Below are 12500 nucleotides of genomic sequence, written 5' to 3' on the forward strand. Positions count from 1 at the left end.
GGGTGGGTGGATGTTTATGGAGGGCGTTGTTTTTTCTTTCTTCCTTTTTTTCCCCAAAAAGAATCTTGAGAGCTTTTTTTTTTTAAATATAGAGCTCATAATTTCTTTAAATAGCAATCTTTATGTTAGTTTGAATTGCTTTCTTTTTACTTTTCTTTAAAGTAACCCATCCATTCTCCACCCCCAACAATTTCATAATTTGCGCCATGTTGTTGCTGTTGATTTCGGCGTCGTGTTAAATGCTTGTTGGGATTTCTGCTTGTAAAATACCTAGGCTTCACAGTATATTCCATTTATTAAAAAAACAAAAACGTTATAAAATTAAAATTTACGGTCTTTTTTAAAATCAAGCTAACTTATTAAATGTCACCTCACAGTCTTACGAATTTATATCTAAAATTATCTAACAAATATGATTATTGTAAACTAATTTTATTCAGTGTACGTTTAACTGCAATTTGTATAAATACTGCATGTTCATTTTCCGCGACCGCGATCTGCATGCGTGCTCTCGACCATGGGTACGAAATTAACAAAGACAAAGGAAATAAACGAAACTGCAGTTAGGTAGGTATTCATTGATGCGAACAATATTGGGTTGTTTTGGGTTTTTTTTACAAATTTACATCAAAATTTACTTTTGTGTAATCGTATTGTTTAATGTCCGCAACGATGTCAGTTAACTTGTGGGTGTCAGCTGACTATGAAGCGTGACGTATATTCGCACCGATAGCTGTCCTCGGTTCATCCAACGAATATTCTTTCTAACGTTCGCGATCTAATTGATTGGTGTCCAGACGCACTTTCATTGTTCTCATTCTCCGAAATCCTTTCTTCTGAAACATTTTGTTATGTTGTTTTTCTTTTCTGGTTTTCTCTCTTCCTCCTGTATAGGAAAGGGAATGCTTTATTTAACGACACACTCAACACATTTTATTTACGGTTATATGGATATTGAGAGACTTCCTCCTATATAGAGTCACTACTATCACTTTCTGACATATTCTTTTCTTCTTCCACATTCTGTCCTTTGCTGTTCTTATCTGTCCCTCTGCTGTTATCAACGCTGTGGTGGTGTGCTGCACAATTCTCATTTTCCAACACATTCCTTTCTTTGGAAAGTCTCTGTCGCTTGTTGTTGTTTTCTATTGCTCTCACTGTTCCCGCACTAATCTTCGGGCTTTTCACTATCGCAAGTGGCAGGACATAGCCCAGTGGTAAAACGCTCTCCATATGCGCGGTCGACCTTGGATCGATCCCTATCGGTGGGCCCATTAAGCTATATCAAAGGTACACCATATACCGTGGTATGTGCTATCTTATCTGTGGGACGGTGCATATAAACGATCCCTTGCTACTAATGAAAAACATGTAGCAAGTTTCCTCTCTAAGACAGTAACGTGAAAATTCACAAATGTTTGACATCCAATAGCCACTGATTAATAAATCAATGTACTCTTGTGATGTCGTTAAACAAAGCAAACTTTAACCCACTCGCTTCGTTGGTCTGCTAACTTGTAGAAAAGACATTCACCAAATTCCCTCCATCTTGTCTCCTTCTCGGACAATCTTTCTCATCGTGACCTACATTGTTCTCGTGACCTACTTTCTTCTCGTGACCTACTTGCTGACAAACCAGACTGGTGCATGGTCTTTTAACACGGTGAAAATTTCACTACCCATGTATTCAGTGACGTGTGTGATCTTCCTGTACACGTAACGGTGAAAACACTCAGAATGTTTCTCACACAGCTGTAATAAAAGTCAGTGTTGTAGAGGTGACATTAAACATAGAACAATATCTTAAAATAAAGATTGTTTTGTTTAACGACACAACTAGAGCACATTTATTAATTAATCATCGGCTATTGGATGTCAAACATTTGGCAATTATGACTCGCAGTTATCAGAGGAAACCCGCTACATATTTCCTAATGCAGCAAGGGATCTTTTATATGCACTTCCCCACAGACAGGAAAATACATACCACGGCCTTTGTCCAGTTGTGGTGCACTGGTTGCAATATCTAAAAGGGACATTCCTGAGTTTGTTGCAGTTTTTAAGATGTTATCGACTAACAGAGACTTTTTAACGATTGTAATTACATATCTAATATATTTTTCTGCATAAAATATTAGTGGCTGTATATTAAACGTGTTTTTAATATCTAGTATTTGTACTAAGTTATTTGTTTATTTTATTTCATAAAATCTAGTTATTTCGTCCGTACGAAATTATTTGAAGACAAAATCCAGTTTGGGCTTCTTACAAATATTAAGACGACCAGAAACACATTGAATATACAGACACTGATATTCTAAACACGAAAATATATTTAATATGTAAGTTTAATCGTAGAAATAGTTTATTAGTCGGAAACATCTTACAATGCAGCAAACTCAGGAATGTCCCTTTAAAGTATTGTTAATATTAAACAGAATATTAGGGTTACAATTATTGATATGCTAGAGTGTTGTTAATATTAAATAGAATGTTTGTGTAAAATTAGGTTTATCATTGAGCAAACTGTTAGGATAATGCTAATATAATACAAAACAATTAACAGAATGTTAGCGTTATGATTAAACAATATGATAGGATGATGCTAATATAATAATAAAGAGAATGTTAGGGTTATAAGTATGCAATATGTTATGGTAATGTTAACTGTTTGACTATCTGAATGTATATAATTATTTTCAAGACATTCACTCGTGTTTCACTTATAATGTTATGGCTGCTAGTACAATGTGAAAATTCCTGGCGATAAAAAATAAAATGGCATAATATATCCAATATGATAATTGTATATGACATAACAGTTTAATCACTGGGCGTATGTTTTAAAATAACACTGTCTAAATCCAGCCAGAGGGATTACTATTGAAAGACACAACCTGCTTTAAATCTATCGCAGTTACTAAAGTGAATATGTGAACCACCATATGTATAATTATTTTAACAAAAGTAGTGAATATTCTACTGGTATGTGAACTGTGAGTTTCACCTGGCAGTGAACCGTATAGCGAGACCTTAAAGATTAAACAGCACTGAAGATTGTCAAGATTAGCCAATATGACAGGGTGTTATTACGATTCATCTCAGTTGTTAAATTTACAACAATATTTTAGGTTGTTAAAGGGACATTCCTGAGTTTGCTACACTTTTCAAGATGTTATCGACTAACAGAGACTTTTTAACGATTGTAATTACACTTATATTTTATGCAGAAAAATACATTTGATTGTATATTGAACCTGTTTCTGATCGTTCTAATATTTGTACTAGGTTAAATTTAATCTTATTTCCTAAAATATTGTTTTTTCGTACTTAAGAAATTATTTGAAGACAAAATTCAGTTTGGGCTTCTTACAAATATTAAGACGACCAGAAACATGTTGAATATACAGACACTGATATTCAAAACAAGAAAATATATTTAATATGCAAGTTTAATTGTAGAAATATTTTATTAGTCGGAAACATCTTACAATGCAGCAAACTGAGCAATGTCCTTTTAAGATTTTAAAATAGTTTAAATTGTGAAATTCAAACAATATTTTCTGTTGTCATTTTATCAAACATAATTGTAGGTCGTAATCGTTTGTTTTGTTAAAAGTGTAGGTGTGTAACGTTCCTGGTTTTCTGCCGATCTATCCTTTCATATTTCCTAGGTTATTATTTTTATTGCTTTTCCTTCTGATTATTATTCAAACTAAATATAATCATCACTAGTACTAGCATCATTTATATAGGAATGGCAGGAACTTTACGTTAAGTTTAGTTGCATTATATTGCGGTACTTTGTTCTAATTGTCGAAGTTAAGTGTGATATGAGACCATATTTACAATGGTACTGTAGTGGAAACGTACTCTGGTGTTTTGGGGAAACTACGGGCTTCGTAAAGGAATTTTAATTACCCAGCCAACAGTATTGTAAAATATTGATTTGCTAGCCAATGAAAATGGTTCATAATGAAATCGTGTAGTTCGTGTGTATCGGTGAGTGATTAGCCCTCAATTCTAATTTGGCTGTTGATAGTGAGTGTTTTGTTTGTTTGTTGTTGTTTTTGTTTTTGTTTTGTTTTCATTGTTTTTTTTGTTTTTTTTGGGGAGGGGGGGTGTGTTGGTGTTTTGGGGGTGTTTTTTGTGGTATAGTCTGGTTATAACTTACGCTTGTGCTTGCTTCCAAATAGTCTAGCTTTATTAGACGTGTAAAATGTCGTATTTATCATTAAGTAATTGTTTTTGAAATTACTCGGAAATAGGAGCGTCACAGTTAGTTTTAATTGTTAATTTATACAACTGTGATGGCTTGTTTTGTGGGGTCTCAAACTAATACATCGTTTTGAACGTATATTTTTGTGTACATTTATTATCTAAATTCTTTTTGAAGTAGCATTCATTTCTGTCTATACAATGTGAGGATGGCCTCAAACCACAATTAATTACATAATCTTTCCTCATATAGCCCCAGTGGCTGTAGCACTTTTATTAATTTCACCAGGCCATTGGCATTTCACAACAAACCTTACCTACCTGGAGCCAACGAACACTCAAAAGGACGACCCCTGTTGTCCACCTCTTTTTCACGTTATATCAATGTAAACAAACACACGTGGGCTAAGGGACCGAATCACACCCATTTCTGTGCATTTTATACAAATGTTGCATGACTTCAAGGTGATGTGTGGGACAGTATGTAGTATTCAGTGTAAACCAAGTGCACATATTCACTAACTGCATCCTCTTCCCTGTCAAACCCAGTGTAACAATTCAGCATACAAAGCAGCTACCCAGCCATTAATCATATAACAAGAAAACTATATTTTCTCGCATTCGTTTCCGTATTTTGGGCAACCAAATGGGTGGATAACTCTAGTCTGATGCCTATCAGACCAAAATTGTTTTCATCATGACACTCAAACTAACATATGTCTTTGAAATGCATATGTCAAGTTGCATACAGGCAATACAAAGAATATTCAATACCACATATGGCTGTTGGAGCCTGTGAAATAGAGGACTGCAGGTTCTGCAAAAGGCGATAATCTGCGTCAACTTATTCCAAATAGTGGAATGGTAATTCTGCAATAACTTTAGAAGTTACAGACATTTTTCTGAACAAAAGGAAATTTGATATTTTGTTTTAATTTTTTTTTTACAAAGTCCTTTTTTTTTTTTAAAGTTCAAACTTTAAAACTGTTAAATTTTGGATACTGCACACATATGTCAACATATGCCAATTGCAAATTAGTATTACTCGAGTGTCATTCTGGTGACGGTAATTAGCAAGGTGTCTGTACACCGTAACAGGTCACACCTGAATGCAGAGAAAATGGCACCAGCCTACAAAGATGCGAGTGTGAGTGCGAATAATTTTTACATGCTCATATACCACTAGAGTTTCGAGCATGTCCGTCCCAGGGCCTGTCTCTGGATAGCCAGTGACTTGCTCCGGGACAAAAAAAATTAAGGGCAATTTTGAAATTTACATCCAAAAATTAATTAGTGGGCCTTTAAAATTTTGATGCGCATCTCAAATTAATATAATTAATAAAAAAAATATATATATATACTCATTACATTTGGTCGCTAGATTAGATTGGGCGGTCAAAAATAAATTAGATAGATAGACAACTAGTTTAACGGGGGGGGGGGGGGGGGGGGGGGGTGTGAAAATGGACAGAATTTTGAAAATAGCAATTAGTAAAAGAAATTAGTAGGATTAAAAAAAATAAAAAAATTACAAGCCAAAAATAAAATGAATTGACTGCTCGGCCGAATATTTATATAATTTGGAGCATTTTTGAAGGACAGTCCAAAAATGAATAAGAGAAAGAAGAGAGGATCGGACTAATTAATAATATTTAAAAAAAAAAGTAATTTCGACATAAAATTTTGAACGAAGGTCTAAATATTTAAAGTCCGACCTTTATGTCCACGTGAGTGGCCTCGTTAAGGCCGTTAGGGTGCGGAGGCTGAGCCTACAGCGAGCTTAGGAGCGATGTCACACTCCTGGACGGGAGCAGATGACGTCTCGTGGTAAATCGAGAGCACACGGTACAGCGTCTTGTCTCATCGCGAGCTCGAGTCGAAGATGCAGTTGAGAATATACAGTAAACAAAAGGCTGTCAACTGCCACTGCATTGAAATGTTTTAATGTATCAAAAATGAAGGTGACATCACACATAGCCTGATATATATAAGTGTGGACATGCATACCACAATAAGTATTTCAGTGTTTTACAAGTCACATCCATGGAAGGCAATACAAGACGAAAGACACAGTTCAAGAAGGGACATACACCTTGGAATAAGGGTAAACCTCTGCCACATGAACATGCAAGTCCAGAATCAGAGACTGAGAAGTTGCGACCTGTAGTCCGGATGAATATAGAGGAGTTTGCCTTGGTCACGAAGTCAAGTTCCACTTCAGCCACCATCTCCACTCCAGATTGCGAAGGTGCGTCACAGCCAGTCCGGCTGCTACGTCCCATTACGAGTACATGTACTGCGTCTGAAATGAAAGAAGAACAACAGTGCAAAGACAAAGAAGGCATGAGAATAATGGACAATGATAGAATGGTAGATGCATGGAATGCAGCTTTCAGATACCACTCCACAGCTTCCCCTGAGTGCGACGAGCATGAAATGCAGATATTAAAAGAGGTTAAGTGGGGTCTTTGTTGGAAAGTCACACTACACTGTGTGAAATGTGACTTCACTGTTCCTGAAAGAAAACTGTAAAATGAGGTGAAGACAAATAAACCTGGCCCAAATGCAGCAAAAACTAATGTGGGTTTTGCTATCGGTCTCCAAGATACTCCTGTCGGCAATACGAGAGCAAGAGTGCTATTGGCAAACATGGACATTCCACCACCGTGTCGCAGCAGCATGCAGAGAACATCATACAAGGTATCAAAAGCTGTAACAGATCTAAATGAAAAAGATATGGCAGAAAAGGTTGAGTTACTGAAAGACATTAACATGAAACGTGGAAATGAACGCGATGAAATTAACATTGCCATGGATGGGAGATACAACTCCACGACAATAACAAGTCTGAACAAACCGGGCCAGAATGCATGACAAGCTATAGGACTAGCAGTTGAAACAATGACTGAAAGAAAATTCATCATAAGTGCCTGCTTCCAGAATAAACTTTGTTGGACCGGAGCCTGGTTAAGAAACAAAGGTATTCATGTGACGTGTCCCGGTGGTCATCCTGACTGCACAGCAAACTTGCCGCCATTTGCTCCGCTGTCAGAATACGAGATGGGGAAAAGATATCGGAACAGACTTGGCTCTACAAGGTATTCTCATAAGATACATCACTACAGATGGAGATTACAGATCATCTGCTGGAGTTGATAGTGCTTTGAACCTTCTAGATCCAATGTGGAAAGTGCAGCGGCTAGCCGATCCAACCCACTTAGGTCAGAGTCAGTTTCGTAATTTTACAAAGCTAACTTTAGTCCCGACATATTTACTGGGCCCACCCGTGAAAAAAGCGTGAAGTACAGAAAGTATTCAGCCAGGATATGAAAGCAAGGTGCAGTTTAATTCTTAAGGAACTAATGCTGGTGATATCGGTACACTGAAACGAAACTTACCAAAGGTTCTGCAACCGACACTTTCATGCTACGGTGGTGATTGTTCAAAGTGTTCACGTACTCAGTCGTCTGCAGTGGAGGAGTAGCTCATATGTCTCTCCAAAAACGTTTTTCCTCCTGCAATTAAAATTAAAATCTTCTTGATCTTCTTGATCGTCTAAATTAAAATACAAAAAAACAAAATGTAAGAAAAACAAATTCCAACCGGTCTTCAAAGTAATTTTTTCTCGCAGGCTCTATTTCATACACGCATGGGTGTAACGTGATGGGAGTGGGGGACCAGCGTTCAAGTGTCCCCCCTTTTTACGAAGGAACCCCCCCCCCTCCCAAAAAAACAACAACAACAACAACAAACAAAAAACCCACACCAAAACCAACAACCAAACAAACAAAAATGGTTTATGTTATTAGAGCCAAACCGTCGTGTTACATTAAAAGTTAACAATTTGACATTCAATAGCCGATGATGAATAAATCAATGTGCTCTAGTGGTGTCGTTAAACAAAACAAAGTTTAACTTTAAAAGCTAATGTTATAACATTTTCATAAAATAACGAGTAGGATATAGGCTGTATATTATTACTATACAGCCTATACTCGTACCAAGTTACCAACCAATGTTACCAACAACGTGGTCTATAGACTATACCGTCTAGACGCTTTGTTTTATGTTCTCTGTGTTGACAAGAAAACAATACACAGTCACAATGTCGAGTTCACATTATTAGTGTGACTAGAAACCACGCGCTTGTTACACGTGTGGTTTGGGATTCAGTTTACGAATCTTCTCACGCTGATTGCACGCAGCTAATGTCAGAAGATTTATTTAATTTTAATTGTCACACTTGTTAAGCCCTTACAATGGATATGCTCAAATTATTTGCTCCTGTCTCTGCAAGTATGTCAAAAACCGAAAGGGACAGAAAGGGACCGACGAAACACCGAAAGGGACCGAAAAGGACCGAAATGGATCAAAGAAACACCGAAATGGACCAAAATTTTATCCAGAAGTTGTAATATCCCCTTCTTCGAGTCTTTTAATATCCTTTATTAAAACACAATACATTGTACATTGGTGTTTCCCCCAGATTGGCAGGGTGCTGGAATATAGGGACAGGGTGGTGATCTCAAGAGGCAAGGTGCTGATCAATAATGGCAAGATTCCATTTCAGAATTCTCAAACACGAATTTTAATAAAATATACAAAAACGCGTGTTTTTTTGTCATTTGTATTTCATGTAAATTATTACCTCAACATTAAACGTATAACGAAGCTTAATTACAAGAACAAGTGTGCAGGGAATGAGTCAGATAGTCTTAAAGCTGAGTCAGTGTCGGGCAGAAAAAAAGTGTTTGAAAGTCATCATGACGCCAGTCAGTCGAGGCAGTGGTCGGGAACTAAAGGGACAGCAGGGCGTCGCGGTAAAGAACTAAACTAAAGGGGCAGCAGGGTGGTCCATGTTTGCGGTGGGGCGGAGCGCCCTTCCATTCCGTATTAGGAGAAAGACTACTATTAATATATATATATATATATATATATATATATATATATATATACAGTCGACCTTCGATAACTCAAACTTCGATCTTTCGTAAACGTCGATCTCTCGAAGTGAAACGGCGGTCCCGGCCGAACTGCTATACAAACTAGTAATAACAGACTTCGAACACTCAAACTTCGAACATTCGAAAAACTCTATCTCTCAAAGTAATTTTGTGGTCCCACCATAAAAAAATAAGGGATATTGCACTTCCAAAACTCGAAGTTTGTGGAGTGACTGAGCCTTTTAACTGTACCGGTAATACTTTAAAGCGTGAGTGTCCCGACTGGTCTCGGCTATCGATGATACACGCGGTAATTACAGAATAATAGATCGCCGACTATGCGGAACGAAATGATCCTACATGCCTGCATTGGGTTGTCGGTGTTTGTACACGGCAGCGGGTCTCATTACACAAAGTACGGATAGTCTTGTAATCTTCAAAGAACTGTTGTAATAACAGTTAACGCTGTTTGTTTTTTCTCTTAAACGAGTGCAAAAAAGTACATAACCTAGTGCTATTTGGCATACAGCGTTTTGATTTGTTATGTTATGTCTCGCTATGTTAGTGAGGGTTTTTAAAATGATTTTTGTGATTTACAATAATTTTGCTATTTATATTGTGTATTTTTTATTTGGTAAACAAACGTACTTTGTGCTAATCGACATTCAGTATTTTAATTTATTACAACGTTACGTTCCGCCTTGTTTTGACATTTGAAAAATATATCAACTTTAATTTATCGCTTACTTCCGGTTATATATTAGTACGTGCTTTCAGTTTTCGTTGTTTTTTATACTTTACTGTCAATTAATACAATAAAAGTACATAGAGATGTACGTCAAATTGATCGGATTTATCTCGTTTCTGTTAATATTTACTTAGTTTTATCATATACACAGAAGAAATGTGCTAACATCCGATATCAACGAAATGATAATACTGCAATGCAGTTTCACTTTGAGGTCTGCTGTACGAATTTCGAACACTCGAACTCCCTGAAACTCGAACTATTTCGTCGTCCCCTTCAACTTCGAGTTAACGAAGTTTGACTGTATATATATATATATATATATATATATATATATATATATATATATATATACATGTGATATATGTATACATTAGATATTAGATATTATTATTATATATACATGCATATTATATATGTGTACACTCTTCAAAAAAAGTAGGCGAACCTAAAATGTTAATATCAGCTATTAGTTGCCCCGTACACGTGCGTGGGGTGTCATTCTCGATTTTGACAATTTCCAGAAAGGTCCATTAATCACTGTGGAACATTATTTCTGTCAGTCGTTTCATTCTGTTGATCATACAGTAGTTATTGTTTTGTTTTTAGTCGTTTTTGTTGTTTGAATTTGCGATTTACTGATAACAGATCGTCAACTTTTCAAATTTCACTTCTGACCCCAATCGTCCTTCAATATCTTTGGTGGGCATAAACCCTACTGTAATACTGTACTACCGTTTGTAATGTTGGTCCAATTAATTTTGGCAATTGTAAATTCTTATTAGAGTTCCCCTACTTTTTTTTAAGAATATATATATATATATATATATATATATATATATATACTACTCAAAAGAATTTAAGGGTCAGACGATATTTTCGACATTATTTTCTGAATGTCAATTATATTAGCTAGACCATAATGTCACGCATGGTATTGTTCCATTTTGACGAAAGTGGGTCTAAGCAACCCATAAATGAATTAAAATCCAATGTCATTGACACTGTCGACTAGTTCTAATGGCGAAAACATGCTTACATTTGCACGTAAATTAGGGCGAAAGCGAAAGGTCTGCTAAGTGCCCATAACTTGCTTTTTCACAAAGGGCTTCATTTGCACGCTTTGCACGTGTATTCCATGTTCCCAATGCTGAATTTCCGTATAATTGGAGCTTGCGTTCGTGTACGGTGCACACTCCAAATTCGACAATGGTACGACTTCAACTGACTATCGAAGATCGAGGAAGGGCTATTGCTTGGCTTCAGGATGGCAATACGCAAAGAAATGTTGCTCTGAGACTTGGTGTCAGTCAGAGTGTCGTTGGCCGAATGTGGCAACGGTACCAAGCAACGAATTCTGTTCGAAATCGTCCACGTTCGGGAAGACCCCGAAGCACTACAAATAGAGAGGACCGCTACATAACCAATATGGCTCTACGTCAACGCACAACCACTGCACGCCGATTACGTGACAATCTGCGGACTGCGACTGGAACTCGAGTGTCTGATCAAACCATACGCAATCGTCTGAGAGCCATAATCTACGCTGCCGTCGCCAGGCTGTTCGACCACCACTCCTACCACGTCACAGAACGGCCAGACGTCAATGGTGCACACTCCATCTGCGGTGGCAACGTGTTCAGTGGGGTCGAGTGATGTTCACTGATGAGTCCAGGTTTAGTCTCCAGTTCAACGACGGTCGGGTTCGTGTCTACAGACGTCCTGGGGAGCGCTTCGCTGACGTTAACGTTAGACAACGTCACCGGTTCGGTGGTGGCAGCGTCATGGTGTGGGGCGGCATCTCTATCCACCACAGGACCCCACTCTATGTGGTGGATGGCAATCTGAATGGAATCCGCTATCTGAATGAGATTATCCGGCCGTTGGTTCTCCCAGGCCTTCAGCAGATTGGCGGCGGGGCAGTTCTGCAGGATGACAATGCCAGACCCCACCGCGCCAGGGTGGTAACGGACTTTCTGAGACAACAAGGTATCGCCAGTATGGATTGGCCAGCATATTCGCCTGACTTGGCCCCAATAGAGAACGCCTGGGAAGAATTAGGCAGGAGAGTTCGGGATAACCATGCCCCTCCGACCAACCTTCATGATCTGGGTCAACTTCTTATGGCAGAGTGGCAGGCCATTCTCCAAGAGTTCTTCAGACGTCTGATCAACAGCATGAGGCAACGATGTGTCGACCCCTGCGCGTGCTGTAACCTCACCGTGGTGCAGGGGTGTAACATTCTCTTTGAGAATGGCCAATACAGCACAAATTGAAGTTTAGAGTAAAATTCGGTGTCCGTAAAATTCTGTGATATTTGTATTTGTATTTTTGCACAGTTCTTTACACTGTTTTTGTTTAAACCTTGAATTTTTATATTGATGTTGATCATCACTTTATTTATTTGTATTACCATAGTTTGACACCCAATAGCCGATGTATTTTTTGTGCTGGGGTGTCGTTAAACATTCATTCATTCATTCATTCATTCGATGTGTCGAGTGTATTCGCGCCAGGGATGGATTCACACACTATTAAACGAATGTTCTAATGTGTAAAATCCATGTTTGACAACCTTCAACTTTGACAGC

At 37.7% G+C, this 12500-nt stretch overlaps 1 pseudogene; it reads left to right on the forward strand.

Annotated features, from left to right (window-relative positions):
- LOC121378248 overlaps window positions 1-12500 on the forward strand; it is a 50042-nt pseudogene that overhangs the window by 4330 nt on the left and 33212 nt on the right.

The sequence above is a fragment of the Gigantopelta aegis genome, chromosome 8 (assembly GCF_016097555.1).
Source record: "Gigantopelta aegis isolate Gae_Host chromosome 8, Gae_host_genome, whole genome shotgun sequence".
In the NCBI taxonomy this organism is placed as follows: domain Eukaryota; kingdom Metazoa; phylum Mollusca; class Gastropoda; order Neomphalida; family Peltospiridae; genus Gigantopelta; species Gigantopelta aegis.